A 27920-nucleotide genomic window follows, 5' to 3' on the forward strand; every position below is an offset into this window, starting at 1 on the left:
AGAGGATCACGTTCAGGCTCCTCACCCACGCACACAAAGCGCTCCACGACAAAGGACCAATATACCTCAACGACCTCCTCTCGTTCTACACCCCCACCCGCCAGCTCCGTTCAGCTAGCCTCGCCCTCGCCACCAGTCCACAGATCCACAGAGCCACCGCTGGAGGAAGGTCGTTCTCCTACCTGGCCGCAAAGACATGGACCCCAAAAAAGATTGTCGTATTCTGGTGCATAGTGAGGACTTAATCTACTATTCTTTAAAAGCTAATACAATTCAATATGTAATGATAACTGTGTTGTAGACTCCACAATTGTTTCCTAAATGTTTTGGGTGGGTTTGTAGTGGTCAGGCTCACTCACTGCACTTGGTGTGCACCGTATGGGGACTGGTCTGAAAACATTTGCAAGGGCTGCTTTGGGTTTCCAGTCTGGCCCTGGCAGGAGCAGGAGCCTCATACTCTTTCAATATAAAATACAACAGAAGTGGCAGAGAGTGTTGTTAGCCTCCTTGGCGTAACAACACGCTCCACCACTTCAGAAACACAGTGCTGCACGTATATTTACAAGAATATGATGCAGCCCTGTGTTTCCCCTGCGCTCATGCTAAACTTAACTTTGCACCATGGTGCAAGGGTGTCTGCCTTCCTTAACATAAACAATCGAAGGCTTTTCGCAAAAACAAGGAGAATTAGCATTTCCCCTTGTTTCACCAAGTTAAGACCAGGTTTTCCCCGGTCTTAATGTTGACGCTTTCACCCATATACGCTGCCCTTGTTAATAGGGGACAATGTCAAAATCAATGGGTGTTGCGGTGGAACGCCCATCGCAACACCTACTGCCCACCCCTATCACGCTAAGCATTGGGTGAAAGGGGGTATTATTTACAAGGCAGCGATAAGCCATGTTAAGTGGCTTAACGTTGCCTTGTAAATAAAGTGAAGCCCCTATCGCCACAGGAACGTCACAAAAAGTGACTTCTCATGGTGATAGGGGCTTGTACATATGCCCCTAAAATACTTACTAATTTGAGTATTTGTTTTGTGTGCACACATGTAATATTTTTTTCAAACTACTGTTTTAATGTTGGATTTTTTTATCCTACAAATTGCTTAGGGGTCCCCGGCTTCCAGTGATGACTCAATGGGGGTCCACAGGAGTCAAAAGTTTGGCAACCACTGCCCTAGAGCGAGCTGCTGGGTTCATGGAGCACCAATAATAAAAGGCCCAGAATCCTTTCTCCATGATATTCCCAATCCCAACCCCACAGCTGAATCATTGACATACGGCGGATAGAATCTATGGAATACTATAAGCGAAGTAGGCACAGCCGGCGTACGCTAGTCAGGGGCGCAACTAGAGCCAAATTTTTGGGCAGGCTGATAAAAATTTCGGGTGGGCTAATTCTTCCAGTCATAAGCAGAGTGGAGATGCAGGGGCTCTAAGAAGAGGTGAAAACACAACAAAGCCTCATTTACAGGTAAATATTGTCAAAAAGACCTGTAAATTACTCGGGTGCCGCGCTGAGAGCCGCGCACCCAGCGCGTTCACCCTAGGGGGCCGCGCTGAGAGCCTCGCACCCAGCGCCTTCACACTCGGGGGTTGCGCTGAGAGCCGTGCACCCAGTGCGTTCACACTAGGGGGCCGTGCTGAGCGCCGAGTTAGGATCGCCACTGCAACCTTCTCTAAAAAAAAACCTGTCCACTTCCATTCATTTATATTCGCCCCAGGACCCCATCCTCCGGGGCATGCACAATTCTTGAATGCTTTTACTAATCATTAGGAAGGGGTGTCACGTGGTCCCCCTTCCCTTGTCCACTGCTGGCCCCAGGGACCCCATCCCCTGGGGACTGGCCTCTTTGTTGGAGACAGTGGGGGGTCCCAATGCTACCAAGGTCCCGCCACCTCCCCACCTCTTGCGGGAACCAGCATTACTTTTGGGCAAGGGGAGCTACTAACATACAGCTCCCCTTGCTCAAAATAAACCTGCTTTGCTTCATTGAAGCGAGAGCAGGTTTTCCTCCTCTCGCTTCAACAAAGCAAACCAGGGTTTGCTATGTCAGGGTGGGAGACGTGCTTCCACCCTGTAATAGCTAACATCAGTGTCCTGGGGTGGGTACCCCGGGGACATTGTATGAGCCGACCCTGGGGGGGTGGCGGTCCCAAGGCCGTCAAGGGCTCTAGGAGGGGGCAGCGCGGCCTCCCTCCCTCTATTTTCAAAGTCCCGGGGAGGTAGTGGTCCCCGGGGCTTTAGAGGGCCCATGAGGCCCCACTGCATATTTAATTAAAGCCCCGGGGGGCCATCCCCCGGGCTTTGGTGGGACTCGGAGGCCCACAAATAATTACAAAACAAGCCCCGGGAAGGTGGCGGTCCTCAGGGCTGTGGGAGTGCCATGTGCCCACCGCACCTAATTTACATAGCACCGGGAAGGATTGCCCCCGGAACCTGGCCCACCCGGGGGCTCATTTAAATGAAGGGGGGAGCCCCTGCTTCATTGTTAAAAAAATGTTTTGTCCGGATTCGTGCACCCAGCGTGCATTCGGACATTTAAAAAAAAAATCAAAAATCATTTTTGGGCATCAAGGTCTTTGTAGGGCCCCTTGAGCAGGACTAGGGGGTCAGGGTGTTTCTACCCTGGCCCCTTTTCTTCTTTTTGTATCTTTTTTTGACTGTTTTCTTGTGACTCAGTTCTACCGAGTCACAAGATGCCTTCCAACATTTCCTGGTTTGGAGTGTTGGCAGCCAATAAAGTGAAGCTCATGGTCGTGGCAGCCAATCACATTGTCTGGAGGGTGCACGAACCCACTGCTGCCCCAGATATCAAAACGTTTATTTTTTTAATATCTCAGCAACTACTGAACGGATTTACACCATTAAAAAAAAAGTCGCTTTCTGAATCAAGCACTACTGTTTTGCCGCACTTGGTGAAATTCCATTCAGCAGTTCGGGCTGTAGCCTTGGCTAAAGTTTCCTATGGGAACTAGATTTTTTTACTTTTATTTTTTTAATTTCTCAACAACTACTGAACGGACTTACACCATTTAAAGAAAAGGTCGCTTCATGAACCAAGCTCTACCTTTTTGCCAAATTTGGTGTAATTCCGTTCAGCAGTTTGGGCTGTAGCCTGTAATAAAATTTCTAATGAAAATTAACATGGAGAAAACACTTTTTGGGACCCCCTTTTTTCTCAGCCCCCGCTTGACGAATCACCCCAAACTTTCAGGATAGGAGCTGACCTGGGTAGACCTTTTTTGGGGGAATTCCACAATCATTTGTCAATCGACGCCAAAGTTATTAGCAAATCTAAAAATGCTTTTCCTCTGGAAACTAGGTTCTAACTATAACTACCTACTGGCAACCGTAGGCAGGAAACATGAATTCCTTGGCCGGAATACCTTGTAGGTCTATGTTTAAAAAAATAGAGCTCCTAATTTATTCTCATGTTACCTGTAATGGTTTTACATTGATTCTCCATTATTCATATTTATATAATGGTATCCATTAAGCATGTTTTACTAAATCATGCTTTAGAGAAATTGTGTTTACAGTTGCATAATAGTTTAGCAAACATGTATTCTTGAATGTTAGATTTTTCATAGATTTCTCTGCTTGAGTCACACCGTGGTCGACCTGGAGGTCCTGTGGTACCATTTCAGTAACAGTTCGATGCTAAAAAGAGCTTAAATAGTGGCAGTTGACTAGCCTACTTGCATGATTTGAAAAAAGAACCAACTTCAGCTGATCAAGCTTAAGCAGACTGAAAGCCACAACGTGCAGAGGCCATCATCTATCAGATTTCTACTGCACTCCAATTTTTAATGTTCAGAGCCCTGCACACCGCCCACTGTATTCCTATCCATCTCTAAGCTACTACCAGGCCCAATGCCCGCATTAGGGATTACATTTTGAAGTGTTTTGTCATGGTAGCACACCCAACAGGCAGAGTGTAATGAAATCTTCCAATTCCAGCCCCAACACATGCAAACACTCTCATCACCTCCTCCCAGTACTCCATCAACCGCAGGCAGGCTCATGTCAAGTGTCAAAATTCTGCAGTGTGCAACCCACGTCTGTCACAAACAGCTGGGTTTGTAGGATAACCCTTGAACAGTTTGTGTAGTGTCATACAAGTTCTGTGTCAATCAAAAGAGAGGGGGGCTAGTTGAGGTCCAGTACCCATGCTCCACGTAGTAATATAGAACAAAACAGGTGGGTTACTGTTTCTAAAGGGACACTTTTACTGTCCACAGAAAAATAAATGAGGAAAAGGCAGAGGGGGCTCGGTTTAGACCTCACTGATAGAGACAATCACAGATCTTGTCACATGTTGTCCTCACACTCCCCAAGGGATGTCATGCTTCATCATTGGGCGTTGCTCCTTGTCGGGCCAGCGCTGCAGTGCCCTATAGGTCCCCTAAGGGTCACTTTGGCGGAGATCTTTTAGTAACACCGCATGATGAGTGAGGGTGTGAGATTTTCCAGTGAGAAAGAGGATTCAAGTGGGAGAGTGCATGAGTGAGTGACTAAAACTGGCTAGGGGATACCTAAAAAGCTTTTTTAATGTGTGGGTTCCCCTGTCAGGCTAAAAAAACCTATAGGTTGTTTGTTTGCAAGCCCGTCTGTGCCCGTCCGCGCCAGGACAGCGACAGAGGCCAAGACCTCTGGTCGAACAGCTACAGCTCTAAGTATTGTAAATAATGTAATAGGTTATTCTAGTCAGGAGTTGCTTAATTTTAGAAATATAAATCCTTATGTCTGTCAAAATCATCTTGTGCCTTTAATTGTAGGACTGTTTTCATGTAGGCACTGCTATTAGCAAAGTAATATTACAGATACTAAATGGACATGGGTTAACTCTGATCATCAGCTATTAAATAAGACCCCTTACTATAGAAAGATAGCCCTTTCACAATGCGCACATACTACAACTAAAGATCAGTTAAAATGGAAAAACATACTTTGTAATGTGCGGCCCCTCCCCAAACATTCTATTGAAGTCTGGGACTTACTCTCAATACAATCGGAGCTTTGCTTCCTAACGGAAACCTGGCTTAAACCTCATACTACACCTTCTATTGCTTTAGCAGTTCCAGAGGGATACAGGTTTATTAGAATGGATATACCAGTTAAGATGGGGGGAGGGCTTGCTATCATACATAGAGAGAGCATAACCTTTGTGTCTTGGACGAATATAGGGACTCTAAAATGGAAGCTCCCCTTTTTCGTGTAGAACTATCCGCTCAAGTTAGCTGGAAAGGAGCCTTGATTTATCGTCCTCCTGGCCCTCTAACTGATTTTTCTAATTCACGTATTGAACTTATCGCCCCCCCATGTTCTTACCAGCACTAATTTTGTGTTACTGGGCGACTTCAACATCCATAGCGAGAGTGCTTCTAACGTGGAGTCTCTGGCCTGTCTGGAGAATCTTGCATCACTAAATCTAAATAAACTGAACGAGGGTCTTACCCATATGGCTGGACACACACTGGATATTATTTTTTCCAACTCTCCTAACATACAGTGTGAACAACCAATGCATCTGACATGGACTGATCATGCTTTAATTGAATTCATCATTAAGAGTGATAAGGCTGAACATAGGGGCATACGTCAAGATCTTCGTCTGTCACATAGGCAATGGCAGAAAGTCTCTCCAGCGATTTTCCAAGCTTCTCTGGAGAAGCCTCAAAGGAATCCTTTGGATAACCTAGAGGAAGCACTTTCCAAATATAACTCTGCACTAACCAAGACTATTGATTATCTTGCACCTGTCAAATGTCTTTCCACCCGTTTTAAATGTCAGCAAGCAGCCTGGTTTACGCCTGAGCTACTAAAAAAAACAAAGCATGCTGAAAACATGAGAGGAAATGGCGCGCTACCCATGAGGAAAGCGACAAAGTTAAGTTCTTAACCTTTCTATCTGATTATCATACTAGTATTAAGCTTACACGTAAGAACTATATTTCTACCCAACTAACCTCGGCCGTTAATAAGCCAAAGGTTTTATTTAACATCCTCCAGTCGTTTATAAATCCTAAGGTATGCGATAACATAGACAATCCATCTCAAATACTTTGCGATAACATCGCTTCCTACTTCTCGGGAAAAATTGAGTCCATTTATGACAACATTGTCTCTTCAGGGAACAATTCCTTAGTGCAAACTATGGAATTAGATACAGCAGAATTGCCCTCTTCCACGCTGCTTAGAAATGTTCCATCCCTCACGATCACAGAGGTTGAAACCTTAATGCATCAAGTGAAGACCGGCTCCCCTTGTGATATCATCCCTGCAAAAATAGCTAAGACTCTAATTCCTCAGCTGGCTCCATTGATTGGATATCTCTTCAATCTTTCTCTGAAAGAAGGTTATGTTCCATCTGAATGGAAAGCAGCTCAGATAATGCCTATTCAGAAAAACACGAAGGTTCCTCTGACTGAGTTTACCAATCTACGGCCCATTTCACTTCTGCCTTTCTTGAGTAAATTACTGGAGAGGCATGTTAACAAACACCTCTCTAGTTATGTCGAACTGTCAGGCAACCTAGACCCATCTCAATCGGGTTTTAGGCCTAAGTATAGCACCGAATCAGCTTTGCTAGTGGTCCCAGATAACATCAGAATGAACCTAGACAAAGGACAGTCAATGATTCTGGTGCTATTAGATCTTTCTGCCGCATTCGACACCATTTCCCATCAGATATTACCCAGAAGGCTGAAAGAAGTAGGATTAAGGGATTCTGCCTTCCGTTGGCTGGCAAGTTTTTTATCTGGTCGTACTCAGACAGTGAATCTAGGCCCGTATCGTTCGGCATCCACTGAGCTTACCAAGGGAGTCCCACAGGGCTCTTCGTTGAGCCCTACTTTATTCAATATCTACGTGGCTCCCTTGGCAGATGTTCTAAGGAAATTTGGGTTTATTCCAATATCCTATGCGGACGACACGCAGCTACTCTTTCCATTTGACAAATTAACCCCTGCTATCCAGGAGACCTTTTCTTCAGGTATGAACGCTATATCACAATGGATGAGGCACAATTTTCTACAGTGTAATGTTGGGAAGACCGAACTTCTTCTTTTTGGAGATGCCCCCAGGTTATGGTCTCCCAACTGGTGGCCCATTAATCTTGGTAAACCTCCCACTCCCAAAAATTCAGTTAAAAATCTGAGAGTCTGGCTAGATCACGCCCTCACTCTTAAAGAGCGTGTTGCCCAGACGGCTGGAATTTTCTTCAACACTCTGGGTCTATTACGACGTGTCTTTCCTCTTCTTCCAGACTCTGTACGAAAGACACTGACCCAAGCTCTTATACTGAGCCGCTTAGACTACTGTAATAGTCTATTGCTCTCGGCTAATGAAGCATCAATGAATAAACTGCAGGTTATTCAGAACGCGGCGGCGCGCCTGGTCCTGAATATGCCACCGAGATCTCCCTCTCGCCCCCTTCTTCTTAAGCTCCACTGGTTACCAATTCGCCAGCGGATAAAATTTAAGACCTGCTGTATCATTCATAAAGCACTACTTAACCTTCGCCCTGACTATTTGGCAGAAAAATGTATTCCTAATCATCCCTCGAGATCTCTGAGGTCCAGTACCCATCATCTTTTGGCAATCCCTAGAATTAAGAGAGCGAAACTAGGAGGAAAATCCGTATCTTACCTTGGACCAAAATACTGGAATGATCTCCCCCTCTCTTTAAGAGAATGTCCCAATCACCTGGCTTTTAGGAAACTGCTAAAAACCACTCTGTTCTGCTTTTAATAAAAATATTCTACATCCTCCGCTGCACATTTATGACGCCTCCATAAAAGCGCAGAGATACTCCTCGGAGTCGATCTGGCGCTATACAAACCCTCAAAATAAATAAATAAATTACTGGCTGGGCAATAATGTACCCCAGTAACTCTTATGTCGACATGTTTCGCACAATCAGTGGTCATAACGATCCATGGCGGTTCCTCAGGACAAGAAAAGGTGATTATAAAAAGTGAAATGAAAAGTAAAGAACCCTAATGTTAAAAGGAAGGGAGGTCCCCCTTGTGAAAACTACAAGGTGGCGTCAGCTCACATAGTGACCGCTCTTGTTGCGACCTATTTATAAAGTTGAGATCGCTCCATAGGCTAATGCATACCCATCCGCACCTTAACAGGGGTTGTCGCTGGGTGCACTGTGCTCCAACACCTACACTTACAAGCGTGCCAGCATTGAATATGCATTTGGTTCTATATAAGTTTTGTGCAGATATTGAAGATGAGTCCATTTAAAATTTGCATTGGGGGGACACCTGCTTAACTTCTTCACATGCCCTCTTTCACTCATTTACTGTCAGTTCTTCTGGGCAGTCCACACTCCACCGGTCCCTAGCCCAGACTGTTGTGTCCCCTTGTCTGTCACCAGGGCTGCATGCAAGTGAGTTAATAAATGTCTACATCCGATCAATCCCAGGAGTTGTTTCATTACTGAATGTTCCTATGGTTTTCCTGGGAAAGAAGTACAAATTCCCTTGGCCGTGTTTGCCATCCTAGTGTATTGTAGGACCTGTCCAGGTCCTCAGCCAGACTGTTTGTGCTCCTGTGTGAAAGAGACAAATATGTTATTCAGATATGTTATCCTCCTGTTCACAGCCCCATTGCGCCATCTGACGCAATTCATCTCCTTTCGCAAAATTGCCAACTATTTCAGTGTACACAGCAGCATGTCATCTGCAAAATATTGTGCAAACCACCTAGTGCACCAAGCTTGCCATTAAGCGAATGAGGAACGGACAGTGGCGGCTCGTCCGTTATGGCAGAGGAGCATTGCCCCACTGTTTTTTAGCAGTGCAAAGAGGAAGCATAAATGATAAGAACTTTAAGTTATTATCATTTAATGCTTTCTGCTGCTTTTGCGAGTGGGCGGGCTGGGTGGAGCTGCTCTGCTCGCAGAGCAGGGGAGGAGTGGTTTGCCCACTCCTAAGTGCGCGATGACTGTTTGGTCTAATCATGTGCACTTACCCTGTTCTCCGTGCAGGCTTCATTGCAGCCTGCATGGAGAACAAGCTTAGGCTCCCATTCCCTGGCTGAGCATCCAAACAGGACATTCAAAACCAATCACAACGCTGCACTGCAGCGTTGTGATTGGTCAGGAGAGCCTGGGTGCCTACCAATCACAACACTTCATTGCATCATTGTGATTGGTCAGTGGGGCCTGGCTGTGCTTCTGTTTGAGATAGAGAAGAGTAGGAGCGGAGACGCAGAACCCGTCGCAAAGGTAAATTTCTTTTTTTAATGTTTTTTTTATATACACGCCCCCCCTCCCGCCACCCCGTGCGACCCGCCCACCCAGCCACCCGTGAGCCATGCCAGCCACCGCTGGGAACGGAGTGTCTTTAGGAGATCCCTCCCCAACATAAATGTCTCCCTAGGGTGTATGGGCCATAAGAGCCTGACAAAGGAGACTTCTCCCAGTTGGGATCATTATTGAGCCAGCTCATAGCACGTTGGAGGCCAGGGGCTGCAGTATACAACAATAGGTCTGGCAGACTCAGCCCTTCCTCAATCCACGGCAGCTTCAAAACTTCCAGTTTTACTTGATTTTGTTTACCAGACCACACTGATGTACACCACAACTGGGAAATGTGGATAGCTGGATGGGGCACATCAGATTGTGCAATGCTTACGGGCAATGAGGAAGGAACTGTATTTCGGCCAGGGCTATACATCTCATCATAGAGAGTGGCAGTGTTGTCTAAAAGTCATCTCAGTGACTTAGGTACTTCCTTTGTTTCCCAATATTTAAGTCATGCTGTGCCACGGTGCGAACAGTTACCCAAATTCCTAGGTATCAGAGCTTGTCAGTCACCCACTTCATTCCTAGTCCCTGTGGTCGGGCCACATTCCCCCGTATCATTAGCCCAAGTGGAAACAGGTTGGGTTTTACTCTGTTAGTACATAGACCTGACATCAAGGCAAAGTCCTCTAGCTATTCCAGAAGGGTGTTGAACATGCACGGGCATGTAAATATACCAGGCGAGTCATTGCCGCAAATCGCATACCTCAGAACCCTAGTATGGATCTCAAGCTGCAGGCAAATGGTTCCAGTGCAAGTGCAAAAAGCACCCCTCTCTAGTGCCCCAGTCCAGACTCTGGGTATCTGAAGCAATACCCCCTTGCGCACTCTAGCCACTGGGCTACAGTTGCACCCACTGAATAAACCCAAAACTGCAAGAGCGTAATTTTCTTCTGCAGTCTCCAGCGCATGGAGGACATGATTGAGGTGGCTAATATTATACATGGTGGTCCTTCTAGAGACAAATCTAGTTTGGTCAGGGTACACCAATCCTACCATCACAGTTAACAACCTGGAGGCAGCACCTTACACAATATTTCAATGTCCACATTCAAGATTGACAAGGGCCTATATGAGGAGCGTTCTAACAGGTCTTTACCATCCTTAGGAATGATGACCATCACTTCTTCCATCAGGGAGAGCGGGAACACTCTGTTTCCCTTTGCCTCCAGAAAGACTAACAACAGTGTTTCCAACACTGAGGTGGGCAGCACCTGGTATAGCTTGATTGGTAGCCCATCTGCACTCGCCATTTTGCCCTGGGTCATCTCAGGCAAAGGCTTCTATGAGTTGTCCTAGATCGAGCGATCTTTCCAGGGATTGATGCTGCTTATTCGTGAGGCATGGCACCCCTAGTTCCACTAGATATCTCTCCAAATCCTGCCGTGGTGTGGCTTGTGCCTGGGCAAATCCTAATTGCAGATATGCAGAGCAGGCCTAATTAATCTGATCTCTTAGTACAATATTAGCACTGCCATGCCTTTGAAAAGTTCGTATGTGCCTATCCGGATTGTCAATTTTTAGCAGCCACACCAGCATTCTCCCAGATTTGTCCCCCTCCCAGAAAAAGCACTGTCTGTACTCTATATGTGTTTGGGAGTCATTGAGCTGTGAATCAGTTCGAGGGTCCAGGAGCATCTGACTTTTTTCTGGGTCAGTTAGCGTCGGTTCCAATCGCTTATGCTCCCCGTGGGTCTCCGCTATTCACTTTGCCCACAGTGCCAACTTATGAGCCTACCTACGTGCAGGTCTGTTATCTGTAGAGCCATGGTTGTGCTGAGAAAAGGACACAGTGTATTCTCAAATGTTACCCAGAAAAAGTGGCATCTATCAGTGTCTTTATGCGCCATGTAGGTATCTTGGGACTTTGCCATCTAGGCATTATTGTCAGGAGCAACAGAGAGTGATCGGCTAGATATTGATTAAAATATGCTCAGTGCTTGGAGATGTCAATATCATCTCTGCGCCTGAGCTCATACCTCCATTTGCAAGAGCGTAATAGGAGTATGGACTTTCCCCCTAGTGCTGGTAGTGCCACATTTCCTGCAAGTGCAATTTTGGCTTAATCCCCTGCAATGTTGATTCCATATGAGGTTTGAGTTGTGCACTTGGGGGTTATTTGTCCAGCTACCAGTTCAGGGCACAGTCAAAATCTCCTGTCCAAACAAGCCTCTTGCCCAAATAGGGTGCAGTTAATCTCATGATGTTAGGGAAAAAAGGCAATCATCAGTATTCGGGGAATAGGTATTCACATGGCGGGTGTTGGACCCACCAAATGTGCAAGTCACACTCACATATCTACCTAAGGGATCTATTACCACCGTCTGCTCTAGAAACGCCATCCCAGCCGCAATCTATGTCGCCACCCCTTATGCATAGTGGGAGTATGTAGCGTTAGACGTATGCCCCTGCCAGCATTTTCCCAATCATGTGTCTTCTGCACTGAGCAGGTGGGTTTCTTGTAACATTGCTATCTGTACCTTGTATCTGTGCAAGTAGGAATAAACTCAGTGTTTTGGAGCTGCTGTTCAGTCCTCAAATATTTCAGGTTATGAACAGTCTACTTATGTGTGGAAGAAGCACTCAAGAAGAGCCATCCTTAAAGAGATCTTGTTTGCCACAATACCCTCAGTGTATGTGTCTTTCCATGTGTAATATGACTACTGAAGAAACCCCAACCTCGACAACTTTTGAACTTCAACACAGATCTCCTTCCTGTGAGCTACCCCCTCCCCATCCCTCTCTCCCCAGGTAAACAGCATCTTGACCTCCAGACTCCCTTCGGCCCCGATCTTCCTGACAGAGGGGGGGCAACACTACCATGTGTGCTGGTGCCCCACTTTGTCCAAATTTCCTGCTAGGTCCATACATTCTCAGACTGCTCAAAAAAGTGGCTTTTCCCCCGGGCTATACCCTCAAACCTGCAGGGAAAAGTAACATGTAATGGGTGCAGTGCCCTACGTTTTTGTTTCACTTCAGCATTGGATTTGCAGCGTGTCTGAACTTTGCTGGTATACTTGGGGTATATACCTATAGTGTGGTTCTCAAATGAGTCATGTTGCTATCCTGGCTGCTGCAAGGATACAGTCTCTGTCTTTGTGGTGCAGTTATCTGGTGATCAGGGCTCTCAGGAGGACACCCAGCAAGGGGATCAGCCCCCTGGGCACTGTGCATCTGCAATCACAAAATAGGGATACCCGGTCAAACCATGTGTGTTGTCGTACAGAAAACTATGGAAAGAAGAGACAGCATGCTACAAGAAACGAGTCATATCTGGCTGAGAAATTCCCATCCGACCACCCTTACTGGCGGAGTATCGTCATGTGGGAGTTGGTACTTGATCCTATTGCCGCCCGAACCTTCAAATGACGGTGCAGGTATGGATCTTGGTACTGTGCATCTGCTCCAATGCAAACAGTAGGGACAATTCTTCAGGTCGCTGATGCTCCCAGAACCACCTAGCCAAGAAGGCATCTGTGTTGGCACCTTCCGCCTGCTCTGGTAGCCCCACAAAGCACAAGTTATTATGGCAGGAGTAGTTTTCGGCATCCTCCACCCTTTCCTTTACGATCATCACATCTGTAGTCAGTTTTGCCATTTGGGCCTTCAAGAATTTGACTTCAGTTTGTAGATCCGAAACAGCCCCCTACACCATATGAATTTTGTCTTCCACCTGGTGAAGGCTCAAACTTATCAGATTTATGTCTATGGAAATGTTCCCAATTTTCCCTTCAAGGGTTGTTTGCAATCTGTGCATTGCTGCAAAGAGCCCAGCAATAGAGGGACATTCTGAATGTGCCTCCAGTTCATGCACCCATTTGTGTTCCGTTTACCTCTAAGCTCTTGGGGGCAGGCTCTGAGCAGTGGTGTACTGCAGAATAGTATGGCATTGCGGCTACTTTGATGCTGTGCCTTTGAACATAGCGACAATAGGGCCCCCTCTCACTGTCCTCTGGCTCCACTTCCAGCTCAGTAGAAGGTTCCTGAACCCCAAACTGTTAAGGTGCTCCACCAATCTACCCAGGGCTGATCCACAGAGCTCTCCTCGACCGTCTCCGCCCAAGTCCAGGCTAACCAGCAAGGGTCAGCCACAACAGCCGCAACAGTCGGATCCATATCGCCTGTCAGTAGTACTCAGATGGTCGGTCGGCCTTTCTCAAAGAAGGCTTCCTCACTACACCCCCAGCAATAAACTCACCACTGATCCATTCTCTGTGTTTTTAATGGGTACAGGGTCTGCCTCCATACTCCATGAGGCAGCCCTCATCACGTTAGGTATGCGGCTTCCACTCGCATCTCCGCTGATTGGGCTCCCCCACCGCAGGTGGCAGTCTTTCTTCACTCTCCCCACACCGAGACATCATCCATACATGTTGTGCTTGTTCCTACTTCCACCTCCAACGTGGCTCGGTGCCCCACTTTGCTTGGCCCCTGGCCTTCCCTACAGGCTCCTGAAGGAGTACGGGTGTGTCTACCTGGGATGAATCGCAGCCCTCTCAGCAGGCTCTCAAAGGTGTGCGGCCGTCCATCCGCAGCTGATGTCCGCTCATCGGTCTACCTGGAGCAGCACTTAGTCAGTGGAGCTGCCCATCCGCGGCCCCAAGATGGCCACTGTCTTGGCACCTCAGTAGGCTGCAAATCCATCCCCCACCCGGGAGCCTCCTATACTCCTCCAGCACAAGAAAAATAATGCAGTTGGGTGGGGAGACAGGGGAGACTCATTTCAGACTGGATTGGTGCCAGTCATAGTTCAGGATGTAACAGGATGCATCTGGGGCCACTAGAGCTCCTGTAGCTTACCTTCAATTGGCCATCTTGCATGTTCACACCCTCCCTTGATCTTTTTATTTGATCAATTGTTGATAATAGGAGTAAGGGCTTCCATAAAAAGGGTGCAACCTTTAACCCACACTAAGTGACATGCTTCATCATGGTGTTGCTCCTTCGTGAGCACCAAACACATGTTTCAGCTGGTTCATCCAGAGGTCTTGGAAAGGACAATTTGATTATTCTCTCCACCTCCTTCTTCTTGTAATCTTGCATAGGATGAGTCAAAACAATGAATAAATAAATACATTTTTGTAACCACTCCCATCATAATGCTATTTGAATTGAGTAATTTGGGAGACCCTTCGTTCGATTTACTTTCACATTCTCAGATTTAAAAATACTCCAAGAGTTCTGAGCCAGTTGAAGCACTTATTTGGTGCTCATGAACTAGCAACCTCCATCACGAAGCATGCCCCCTAATGTGGATGAAGGGTCGCATTCTTTTTTCGAGGAATTCCTTATTGTCTAGTAGACTATGCCCCCTGGCCAGGCAACTTTCCTTATGATTCTAATCAGGGTTTTAAGTGGGCCGCGTCCTGTCATTGCTCAGCACAGGTAGTTCTAAAAAGCAGGTGCTGAGACATGCCCCTATTGAGCTCTCCATGTTGCCCTCACCCTCGGTGTGAGAAAAAAAATCTACTCTGCAGCATTACCACCCTTCACTGCTTCTGATGCGACTTCAAAGACTCGTTATAGTTCTTTTACAGTCTCATCATGTCAGAACTGAATAATTTTCAATATGTTATACAACGAAGTCATAGTTGTTGCCTATTTATCTTATGGAACTAACAACCACTGACAAAGCCAATAGCCCTGGCTTGTTGTAGGTGTGAACACTTGTATGATATATCTGGATTCAATGACAGAAGCAGCAAAATACATGTCCAGCGACACATTATGCTAAGCACAGATTTTTAGGGTATGTGTTAATTATTAATTACATCGACGACGCCCATTTGAGGGTACCCCCCTAACTTTTTTCATCCCACTTAAAGCCCTGATTTTAATGCACATATGTTAATGGTGATTTTTTTATCTTGCCCTTTAAATTCGTAACTTTTTTTTAACCAATTAACATTTACATTAACACAAGATGGTGCCTGTCTGACGTCCACGCTGGTCGCCCCTTGTTGCCGGGAGTGTCTTAAGGGACATAAGGACTTTTTACCACCCCTAAGGAATACATTTTAAACCCTCTCCCACCCTCGGTTTTTCTAAATACTCCTGACGCTGGTGTTGGCAGCCGTCCGGGAGACGCGGAGAGTGCTCCGATCAATAGCTGCTGAGGACTGGCTGAGAAGTGGGGTTGGAGAAGCAGGAGGGCCTGCAAGGGTCGAGTGGCTCGCGGCACGAAGGAGCACCAACGGAGCGGAGGAAGCAAGAATGCCTCCTAAACCCAGCCAGGTGACACGCTTGAGGGTTCCCGAAGCGCAGGCGAGTGTAGAGACAAACGCTAGCACCATGGCATTTCGTACCAAGGGGGCCAACCGGGTGGGCCTCCGCGAACTCTAACAACAGGATCTCAAAAAAGGGAAAAGAGATCCAGAATGGCCCAAAGAAAGGTGAGAGACAGGAGGCTTTAAAACAATCTGAATCAAATGACAGTAATAAGTGGGTTAAGGGAAAGAAAGTTGGCCCAAATGATCACGTGGTACAGCACAGCATCACAGATGTTTTTTACCAAGACCCCCCCAAGCCGATGATAATGACACATCACCCACGATATCTAACTGCAAGGATAAATTGAATAAATAAGGTGATACAGACAATGCCAGGGAGCAGCTGAGTTCTTCCCACACGGGGAGGCCTCCTGTAGCAAACTTCCAGCTGGCAATGAGTCAATCCAAATGGATGAGCTCCATGGCGAGACTGCTATTACCATTGAAAGCCCTGAGGATGCCAACAATCACAGACCTTCTTTTTCCTCTGAATCTGGGCAGACAACCTCAATTAGGGGTGATAATTCTGTCAAGGTAACCCATTCCTCCCTTTCACAGGAAAGGCCAGCGGGCACCGCAGACCAACTGGACATTAGCATGTTAGTTGAAGAGGCAACAGGCTCTAAGGGGTTGGAGGAGACTCTGGATCTGGGGACAAATTGTATTCGGTGACTGATGGTTCCGAAGCTAGCAGTAACGTGCAGTTCTCCAGCTCTAGTCTCAGTACCCTACAGAAGGATACGGTTGTTAGGAAAAAGAGGTTCCTGAAGAAACAAAGAGAATCTCATACATTGGAAAGAGACGTAGAAGACAACATCAGATCCATGGGCAAAAAGAATTAAATATAAACGCACCCAAACATCAGAGTATATGGGTACATGAAAATCAATACAGAGCCAAGTCTACGAATATAATTCATTCGGCTCGAAAGCCATAATGTGATGAACTCCAAAATCAAAATGCAACACACAATAGAAGCTGAGTCCAATTCTCTTTTCATTGAGAAGTAAACAAAAAATATCTTTCGCTACATTGCTCTAAATGAGGGTCCTGTCTATCTCCTTTATATCATACCCCAAAGGTGTCAGCATGTGTTGACTTCCTAAGAAGTACTCACGTCAAATGGGTCTGCTAGCTTAAGGCTATGGAGCTCATTCTAAGATGCTCCTTCTCCTCCGATAAAGCAGAAGTCTCTCTAATCTGTCCCTGCGCATCATATAAAAAGACAATCTTCAACCCATAATACGTCACATAATGAACTTTTTCATTGCAACATTTTTAGTAACTTTCCATTAGAGCCTTAGTTGTTCAGCTCCTCTCCAGTGGCCTTGGTTCCCAGATAGGCCAGACACGAAAGGCGTCCTCCCTTCTCGCCTTCCAGTCTTCTTTAAAGACTTTCCGGGTATCTCCTTAATCTAACAATAACAAGGTAGAATTCCTGCACCTGCAGTAGGATGAGAACATACTGTCTTTCAGTACAAAAAGGATTCAGTTCGTTATTTCTTGAGCAACCAAGGAGAATCAAAACTCAAAACAACCTGCAGTTTGGACCTACTATGCAGGCAACTTCAACTACACACAGTTACATTGTACAAATATACTTTCATCCTGCACATTATACATACAGGAATACTAACCTTTCTAATACATACAAAGTCCTACTTAAATGTGCATATTACCTAACAAATGCTCATGTGACTTGAATAAATGCTTTTTAATAATCATGAAACACTGCAACAAAAATTCATATGAGTGCGTTTAAACCATGAGTATAGTGCACCCATACAATTTAGAGTGCTGTAAGCGCTCTATCAAGGGGAAGCAAGTGACAGAAAAAGGAAGAGTAGGAAATGGGGGAGAGGTGGTATTACATATATATCATGCGTATAGCAACAATTAATATCTGCGGGTTGAACAATGCTGCCAAACGTAGGGTAGTGAAGGAACACATTAAGACACTACACGTTGATTTAGTTTGCATACAGGAGACGCATATTGAGGGGTTGCAAAAGATTCTCCTAGAACAGTTGGGATTTCAATTGGTAGCACACACCACACAAGGGACTAGGATGTGGGGGTAGCAATACTGGCTCAGAAGATGGGGCTTGTGTTTAAATCTTGTCTAACTGATGGGTATGGTCGATGGGTCATTGTTGAATGTATAGAACAGGAATTTAATTTTACGTTATGTTCAATCTATGGGTCAACGGGAGATGAACCCGAAATATTCCATTTTCTAAACTCAGAACTGGCTAAGTGACCTTTGCCGATCATTATATGTGGAGATCTTAATATACCTGGCATAGAAGGATTGTGGAAGGGGGATCCAAGTAAATATACAGGCCGGAAAAAAAGGCAACAGGGCCCTAATTCAGGTGATGGAGGATAATGGGCTTATAGATGGTTGGGTGCAACTGAAACCACAGGAGGTGGGCAGCACAGAGCTGTAGCGTGGCTAGATTACTTCTTGGTTTCATCCTCTCTCCTCCCTATTTGTATCACCAAGAAATTCCCTCGGGTGATCTCCGACCATAATCCTTTGGTCCTAGAGGTTCAAAGTTGTGCTGGGGGGTTATCGGAACGCAGTTGGACCTTTGAACGTGCCTTGCTGCAGGACTCAAACTATGTTCAACATATGAACAAATGGCTTGAGGAATTTCTAGAGATCAATAGGGGAAGCGCTGAATATGGGGTAGTATGGGATGCTCTCAAGGCTGGTATCAGGGGGGAAACCTTGAGCTACTCCCTGAACCGGAATAAAAAAGCAAATCAATAGATTAAGACCATACATAGAACAATCATGGACATAGAAGAAGAAGAACTGGTTAGGGCTATTGTCACTGGCTCAAATATAGACGAGATCCTCCAGAAATTAGTGCTAGCTAAGGCTATAGCAGGGGAAATCATGGCAGCAAGAGCAGCAGGGAAATTTTGGGCTTGGAGACAATCTTGCTATGAATTTAGTGAGCAAGTTGGGCACATGTTAGCTGTAAGGACTAGACAGAAAGCCACCGGGGGAGATATTTTAGAGATTGAAATTTCAGAGGGGGAAGTAGTCACAACACCCACGGAAATACGTATGGTTTTTCGTAGTTATTATGAAAACCTATATAGGGAAAATACGTTCAGTGAACCCAAGAATGTAACAGAATATTTAGCTTTGCTCACTGCCGAGACATTTTCAGAGAAGACTCAAGGGTTTTGGAGGATAGATTCTCAAATGAAGAAATTCAGAGAGCTGTAAAGTGACTGTCTTCAGGCAAGGCTGTAGGCCAAGACCAAATACCACTAGAATTTTATAAGGTTTTTTATTCAACTTTGGGAGAAGACCTAAGTTTTGTCATGAGCCAGGCACAGAGTGGGGAAACACCTCCAGAATGATGGCAGAAGCTAGTATGATCATTTTCTTAAAGAAAGGAAAGCCCCCTGATGAACCTGGTTGTAATAGACCTATTAGTCTAATCAATAGTGATGCAAAAATGTGTTCAAAAATCCTAGCGAATCGCTTTAGCACCATGATTGGGAAGGTCAGCACGGGTTTATCCCTGGCAGAGACATGGCCAAACATATCCGCAAAGTCTGTACTCTGTTTGACAGTACCTCTGTCACGCGAGATCCTATGGCGCTTATCCTCTTGGACGCAGAGAAAGCATTCAATAGGGTCTCGTGGGGCTATCTTTGGGCTGTACTTGAGGACTCGGGGTAGGTAAGGGGTGTATCAAACCCATTCAAACACTATACAGGAATCCTAAGATCCAACTCCGATTGATGGAGGGGCAAAGCTTCTCAATTGATATTATGCGAGGGACGAGGCAGGAGTGTCCCTGTTCTCCCTTCCTCTTCGCTTTTTATATCAATCCTTTGATTAGGAGAATTGATGCGAATAAGGGTATCCTCCCTCTTCGACTAAATGGGTTTAAAACTAAGATTTTAGGATACGCCGATGACCTGGCAATAACTGCCGCAAATCCATCTGTGACTTTAACAGAAATAAAGCACGCGGTGAAATGCTTTTGGGTGGTCTCTGGTCATCAACTTAATGGTGGAAAGACCCAAATCATAGTTAATGATAGGATCTCTATATCAGATCCGAGAGTGACTGAATCCGCCACCTATCTCAGGATTATTATAACATCAGAATTAAGTAAGGTTGTTGAAAAGAACCTTGTCCACATGATTCAAAAATCCAAGAGAGACTTTGATAGGTTAAACAATTTGCATCTTTCGATTGTGAGAGGATGTAACATCTTAAAATTATATTTTTGGCATAAATGTTATATCTATTCAGGATGATATCCCTGAAATTTGAAAATCATTGGTTTAAGGAAATGGAGAGAATGATTAACCGAGAGAGGGGGTTGGGCGGTACCTGATTTAAAAACATATTATTGGGCCAGGGTGATTCAATATATCGGAGGGTTATTGGGCTGAAAGGTCACTGACCAATGGAGGGATGACACTCCCCCAGATGTATATGAATTACTCCTAGAAAGAGAATCCCCAATCTGGATATTGAGGTTCTGTGAAGCCAGCTATTACAAAAAAGTTACATTCAAGACCCTTGGTGCAGCAGTAGCGGTCTGGACCGGCGTCAGGAAAAAGCTGGGGTTAGGAAGAAGGAATTATTACACTACTCTATTCGGGAATCTGTCTCTACCCGAGATCTTTCATGATGGAATTATGAGGCGGTGGGATGCTTTAGGGGTGAAAACGATAGGGGACCTCTTTGACTCAGACCGTTTACTTTCATTTGAGAAAGTCCAAATCCTTTTTAACCTTGATCGCAGGGAGTTTTTTAATACCTCCAGATTCGGTCCGCTATAGTAAGGAAGAGGGGGAGAATGAGAGCTTTCTCTAGAGATTCAGTTATGGAAGGGGTCCAAAACCCTGACGGCTGTACTATCGCCCAGATTTCTGGAGAGCTGAGCCAACTACAGAGCGATGATTTAGAAAAACACTCTGAAATGGCAGCGGAAGCTGAACGTTGAAGGGGGCGAGTTTAGGGCATCGGTTAAGCTTGGCTACACTGTTTTAAGAGTGGAGAGCCGCCAAGCACAACATTTTAAAACTGTTTTTTTGCTTTATTACACCCCAGCTAAAATAGCTCAATGGGGCGGGACTGAGGGTATGCTCTGTCCCCGTTGCCAAAGCGACGAAGCAGACATAGTCCATATGTTTGCCTCTTGCCCTGCCTTGGCACCTCTCAAGAGAGCTATAGAGGATTTTATGGGGCAAACCTATGGGATCCAAATAAAATGATCTGCTGAGTTGATGGTATTAGGTGTGGCTAGAATCTGAACATTGAAAACCCACCGGGATTTTTTATTTCTTACCATGCCTGTGGCTGGAATCGGTGTCTCCGTGTAATAACAAGGATCCCCTGTGTCTAAAATGACTTCTAGGGCAGGGTCAGACAGTATGTGGGTATCTCCCTAGACAATCTGAATAATACATAGATATGTCACGCTAATTGTCAAGCTTGTAAATTGTCAGACGAAACAAACAAAACAGATATTAGAAATCTAGATTTATTATGTAGTTAAAAAAGATAAAAAAACATACAAGGTTAAAAATCTTTATATCTCTAAAGTGCAATGCATAAAATATACAATCATGAAATACAATGTGCATTAAATGAATATACAGGAAATCATCAATAAAGAGATACATTATTTGAGCAATACATGATGTTATTTGGTTAAGGGTGTGGCGAGATTAAGATAAATTACACCCCAGCTAAAATAGCTCAATGGGGCGGGACTAAGGGTATTCTCTGTCCCCGTTGCCAAAGCGACAAAGCAGACATAGTCCATATGTTTGCCTCTTGCCCTGCCTTGGAACCTCTCAAGAGAGCTATAGAGGATTTTATGGGGCAAACCTATAGGATCCAAATAAAATGATCTGCTGAGTTGGTGGTGTTAGGTGTGGCTAGAATCTGAACATTGATAACCCACCTGGAATTTTTACTTCTTGCCATGCCTGTGGCTAGAATCTGTGTCTTATCTGCATGGGTGGACCCTTACCCCCTCACATTTCAACATTGGTTATCACGACTCTTAACTATGTACAACTTGTAAAAGAGCCTGCATGAAAAGAAAGGGGGGAAGGCTAGGAAACTAAGGAAACTTATTTGGGCCCCTGTAGATTGGAAAATTAGAGTGTTTAGACTCCAGGTATAAGCCAAGGATTTTAGTATATCGGAGTATTATTTATGTTTTGACTTTCCTTTTTCTTTTTTCTTTTGGAAGCATTGATATACTCTGTAATTTAGATACAATGGTATTGTATGGCGCATTTTCTGTTTGCCTTTAGGATTTGCTCTCTTAAATGCTTTTTGTTGAACTTCTCTCTTCCTTTTACTTATTTAAGTATGTTTTTATTAATTACGGGTGCTTTTGTAACGATGTATCAAAACTGATGGTTCATTAAAAATAAAAAGTAAATAAATAAAATAACATTTACATTCAGAATTTCTTTTTTAAATCAGCGCATATATACACACTTTAATTATTTCCTTGTTGGTTATTGATTTTAAGGTCACGTTTATGCCGTCCCGTTCTAGTGTTTGATTCGGCCACGGGTGAAGGCCAATCACTGGTAGGCAAGCCTTTACGTAATGGAGATTTTACGCATATTCTGTCAGTTGGTATCCCTTGCGCGCCACACACGTTGGTGCTTTTCAACCAATCCTGACCCCGTGCGCACGCCACTCGCCACACAAGGTAAACGCATCTGCCATTGTAAATTAGCCGGAGGGTGCGGGGCTTAACGGTTTAGGCGGCAGACCTTGAGCTCGAGAACCAGATTCGAGTTTGGCGGGAGGCTCAAACATCCTGTGAGACTGGGCAAATCGCGTAATCCTCTCGTGTCTCAAAATCGATATGTCCGTCTGTAATGCAGCTGGTGCTCATGTAAAGAGCTCTAATACTTTAGGGTCAAGTTGGGGCTATAGCAACCCGCCGCGCCAAAAAATAGTTTTGATCCTAGTTGCGGCGCCCCAACCCTAATACCATGGTTCAGTAGCTCCCAGAAAACTTCATAGGGATGATTTTTATGGTCTGCCGGGCTGTAAATTTAAACTGTGGGACACTATTAGGTATTTTTGCGACCAGTATAAATAAGTCTGTTACCTCTGTCCGCCTGAATATATTACAGACATGACCGGGCCAATGCAGCATATTAGAAGTGTAACAGCAACCCAGTACACCGTACTCTGATATTCAGACACGTTTGCCACAATTGGTGTAATACGGTCTGACTGACTAAATTATTTTATGAATGCCTTGAAGGAATTTGGAACAAACATAATGATGGCCGATATTCTGTTTGTCTCTGTTACTCGGTCCTCATTACTCAGTAATCGCTGACATGCGTTGATCTGTAGTCAGCTTTACGCTTGATCTGAAATGAACAGAAACCTGTTTTTCTAATTTTAGAAACATGGCAGTATATTTGATCAATGTGGTAGGTGTTGTGTTGTGCTTCACCCCTGGCTTTTCTTAAGTGAGAGGGCTTGAGGTAATAGGTTCCCAGTGTGTGATACTTTTTCCAAACAGAATTTTACTTATACATATTTGCAATAGATCGTTCTGATGATAGCAAAAAATGCATATAGACATCGACTCGTGGGAGAAACATGTTGACCTTAATGAGCATGTGAGGAAGGCATATTAGTAGTTACCTAATTCTCTCCAACTCTTTCTTTTAGTCAAAACAATGCCCATTAATAAAGTTAAAAAAATAACCAGTGCAAAATATAAAGGTAAACATAACCATGCAATTTTAACAGATTAATTTCGGAGACCTTTCATTCTGTTGACCTTCAAATTCTCATATTAGAAAAGACTCCAAGAGCTTTGGATGAGCAAATTGAAGCACTTATTTGGTGCTCAAGAAGGAGCAACCCCCTTCATGAAGCATGTCACCTAATGGGGGTGACGGATCCCTTCCTTTTTTAAGGCATTTTCTAATTCTATTAACTACAAGCTATCAACTATAAAGACCAATGAGTGTAGATTTTAGTATATTACATAACCATTGACACCCACAGTACACTCATTGGGGCAGATTTACAAGCCCCTTTGCGCCACTTTTGCATCACTTCTAACATTGGAAAAGTGACGCAAAAGTGGCGCAAGGGGCTTGTAAATCTGCCCCACTGTGTTTACGTAAGGGTCAGAGCTTACCTGTCTTTTTCTATTTATTCATTTTGCTACGGGGATGGTATTGGGACAAGCTCTTCAAAGGTCGCCTGCTCTGTAATATTTTTTTTCTTTATGATTTTCAAATGTGGCAGAATCTACTAAAATGGATTTTCTCTGATGATCCAGACTGCATTTATTGTTTGCATCCAGTTCACAAACCTAAAGAGTACACATTTTACAGGAGGTCGTTAACATAAAACCCGTAAGCATGCAGACGCAATACTACAGAAATCTAAATCTAAGGGTACTGCTGCTGCAGATGTAGAAACTGATTTCTCTTCAAGATTAAAAGTCTTACAGTAAAAAACTGATTCTGAAATGGTTTTGAAAAAGGAAACCCATCTGCTTCTAAACACTGACCGAACAAATCAAAGAAAATAGAAAATCATCCTGTCAAACAGCGCAGTCCATCTCGTGAGGTGTAATAGTCAAAAAACTAAGACAACATTTGGTGCTATCCTCTCCAAGAAAGTCAGACTCTCAATCTCTGACTCCTTCTCTGCGTCCAGAAGCATAAAAGCTTCCATTTTCACTGTCAGCTTTCCTCTCATCTTCAATAAAGTTTGCATCATTGACCAAACCTTTGACGATAAAGTCTCTCACTTAGTCGTTTATGGCAACACCGCTGAGCAAGAAACTGTCAATGACTACTACCGTGGAAAGATCCATAACTAATTCTCATCCTTCAAGTCCTGGTTGACGGTCATGCCACCAATGACGACACTGACAAAGTCTCCTATTCAACAAGATTACCATGGGCTACAGTCAACGACACCTATAACTTTGATTTTATAGACTGAAGTTCTGTCCACAACATTTGCTCAATATACATCATCCAGTAAGGTGTCTGCTCAACTTGCAACAATTTAGCCCAGCATACATACCAGAACAACCAAGGATGAAATGTCAAGAATGTGACGAGTATGAAGAATAACACGTCGTGGCTTCCAAGAAGAAGCTGACCACCGGAAATACAATAACCCAGTGGTGCTTAACTTCTGGTCCAGGGACCCGAAGCCCTCTCAGGCAGTCATCACCTGCTTAGTAAATGAAATCATATTAACAGATTAATAAGGGGTATATAAATAAAGAAGCAACATTTAATTTTTTTTAAAAATGTATGTAAATGTGAAGGAATTTGAAACTAGATGCTAAAAATTAAGTTAGTATCCATAGATTGGTTTGTGGTAGCAGTGCAAATGCCTCAAACAGAATATAGTATGAATGATGAGTAGCCTCAATTGAATTAAGAAAACCTTAAACCTTCCAATTGAAATTAAAGTTTAGATGTTTTTGTATATTTGTTTGTGATTCAAATAAAATAGTTTATTTGTATGACTGTTTGGTGTATGCTTGTTTCTATATTATTTTCTGCATTGTTTTGCAGTTCAAATAATTAAAAATGCTTAGCAGGGGTCCTTTCCTCCCATTAATAACTCAGTGGGTGTCAACACATTCCACTAATGATTCTGTGGGGTGACCAGGTTCCAGTAATGATTAAGTGAGGGTCCACAGAAGTCAAAAGGTTACAAACCACTGCTAAACCCATTCTATGATGGGATAGATCCTCTCACGGGGTCCACCAGACACTTATGAACATATTATGAGGAAGAACAGTGCTATGACCCATGTGATGCAGATCCCCATTGCGGTAGCATGGAAGTTGAGAAAGATGACGACTGACGTTACAAATGATTTCCAGGAAAATATCAACAGCTGACAACGCCAAGCCACCTCATGAAAGTACCACTGCCAATGTCTTCAATAGTGGAACCATCAAGACTATCTTTGTATACAGTACCAGCAGTACATGTACCTCAGATTGGTGCAGCACCTATTTCACCAGTCCAGATAGGGTACCTTTCTGATTCTGACCAGTAAGATGGTGACGTTAGAGGGCATTCAAACCAGCCAAAAATCCCTGAATATAATGATTATATAGCTCAACCACAAGATTATCCTGTTCCGGCCCCACAACACATGATAAGTAGAGTTTTCACGCTACAATTGAAAAAACATCCACATGTTTTTTTGCCAGTCCCCGCAAGAGGCATTGATCCCTTTCTATACCATTTTAAAAGCCCATAAGAAGTCAGGCAGAGCAAAACCTAATGTGGATGAAGGGTCATATCTTTTTTTGAGGAATTCCTTATTCTCTAGTAGACTATGCCCCCTGGCCAGGCTGCTTTACTTATGATTCTAATCGGGGGTTTAAGTGGGCCTGGTCCTGTGGGTGCTCAGCCCCAGCAGTTCTAAAAAAGCAGGTGCTGGGATGGGTCCCTATCGAGCTCTCCATTTTACCCGATAGGGCAAAAAAACTTAACTCTGAAACTGTAAGACCCTTCCCTGCTTCTGATGTAACTCCAAAGACTCGTTATAGTTCTTTTACAGTTTCATGATGTCAGAACTGAAGAATTTTCAATATGTTATACAATGAAGCCATAGTTGTTGCTTATTTATCTTATGGAACTAACAACCACTGCCAAAGCCTATAGCCCAGGCTTGTTGTAGGAGGTCTGTTATTTGTTGTATTATATATTTAGATGCAATGACAGAATCAGCAAAATACATGTCCAGCAGCACATTATGCTAAGCACAGATTTTTAGCTTAAGTGTTTTTAAGCCACGCTCTTAATTACATCGAAAAAAGAAGCAACAATATCTGAACTGATATCATTAAGGGAGTCAATTAAACAAGTATGTGCAATACATTACAAGAAAAGAGAAAGGGAGACTCATGATACGTTTTCAGAAATGTGCACATGGTATCATATAATTAAAGTAAAAATAAATAAAACGGTACAGTTGTAGCAGCACGGTAGGCTTAGAATGCATAGGCAGCCCGAATTGGACTTGGTGCACAAATGTGCTCGTGACACATAAAAGTGGCGACGCAAGTGACAATGTGAAATCAGCGCAAGGTGACAACATGTGAAATATGTACAGAGGACTTTGTGGTTCAGCAGGAACAATTTACAATGATTGGATAGGTAATGACTGAGCAATTTAATTGAACCACAAGAGGTTTTGCACCGTAAGTTGCGCTGTGGAGTCGACGACGTTTCAATCCTAGAGATTCAGGATCATCTTCAGGAACGGGTTGCCGATTAGGCAGTGCTGAGGGTCAGGCTAGGTAGAACAAACTGTATTGAGAGGGGGTCTAGAGGTTGCGCAACGAAAAAAGTCTGCGTGGGGGCAGGTTGGAGGCTGAAAGGGACACGGTCCTGTGTCCACGGTATAGCAAAATGAATCAATCGAGATGGAATGGCAGCAGATGGGCGGCAGCGTGTTGAGAGGAGGCTCCGAGTAATTCAGGAACTCCTTTGGGAGGAAGAACGATTGCCACAGGGTCGGAGCTTTGAACTTCTGGGCTGGAACGCCGTAATTGATGAACTTCGTGAAGGGCATAGGATCTAGAGGCGTGTGACTCAGGAGCCTCTGCGTGGCCAAAAAATGGGGCAGGAAGGGAAGGATCGTTTGGTCTTGAGTGGATCAACCAGGGAGGAGGAAGCTCCGATCAGTGTCCAACCGCCACAGTCGTGTGCAGTTTTTGTGTACCTACCCAGATCTCAACCTGGTCTATGGGTTATACTCCTGTTGTTTTTACTTAATTACATCGGCCACACCCCTTGAGAGCCCCCCCCCCCCCCCAGTTTTTTCATTCCACTTAAAGCCCTAATTTTATTGCACATATGTTAAAGGGGATTTTTTTATGTTGCCCTTTAAATTCTTTCATTTTATGTAATGAATTAGCCTTTTTATTCAGAATTTCTTTTTTAAATCAGCGCATATATACACACTTTAATGATTTTCTTTTTGGTTATTGATTTTAAGGTCTCGTTTATGCCGTCACGTTCTAGTGTTTGAGTAGGGCACTGGTGAAGACTGATCACTGGTAGGCAATCCTTTACGTAATGCAGATTTTACGCATATTCTGTCAATCAGTATCCCTTGTGCGCCACACACATTAGTGTTTTTAACCAATCCTGTCCCGGTGTGCACGACACTCGCCACACAAAGGTAAACGCATCTGCCATTGCAACTTAAATTGAGGGTGTGGGGCTTAACGGTTTAGGCGCCGGCTTGGAAGCAGGAGAACCAGTTTTGAGTTTGGCGGGAGGA

General features: G+C 44.3%; 1 protein-coding gene across 8 annotated transcripts in view; it reads left to right on the plus strand.

Moving 5' to 3' along the window:
* Positions 1-27920, plus strand: part of LOC144827482 (cytochrome c oxidase subunit 4 isoform 1, mitochondrial-like) — an 821858-nt gene that overhangs the window by 425077 nt on the left and 368861 nt on the right. For 2 of the 8 annotated variants that reach the window (XM_078685772.1, XM_078685771.1), the window contains exon 1: positions 22238-22316. The exons of 3 other annotated variants lie outside the window; for them this stretch is intronic. The gene's annotated coding sequence lies outside the window, so the exon portion shown is untranslated. Of the gene's footprint in view, positions 1-22228; positions 22317-22367; positions 22430-27920 lie in introns of those variants that run through there. 3 more of the 8 variants (XM_078685768.1, XM_078685773.1, XM_078685769.1) reach the window with 3 other exon arrangements.

This window comes from Lissotriton helveticus, chromosome 4_1 (genome assembly GCF_964261635.1).
Source record: "Lissotriton helveticus chromosome 4_1, aLisHel1.1, whole genome shotgun sequence".
Taxonomy (NCBI): Eukaryota; Metazoa; Chordata; class Amphibia; order Caudata; family Salamandridae; genus Lissotriton; species Lissotriton helveticus.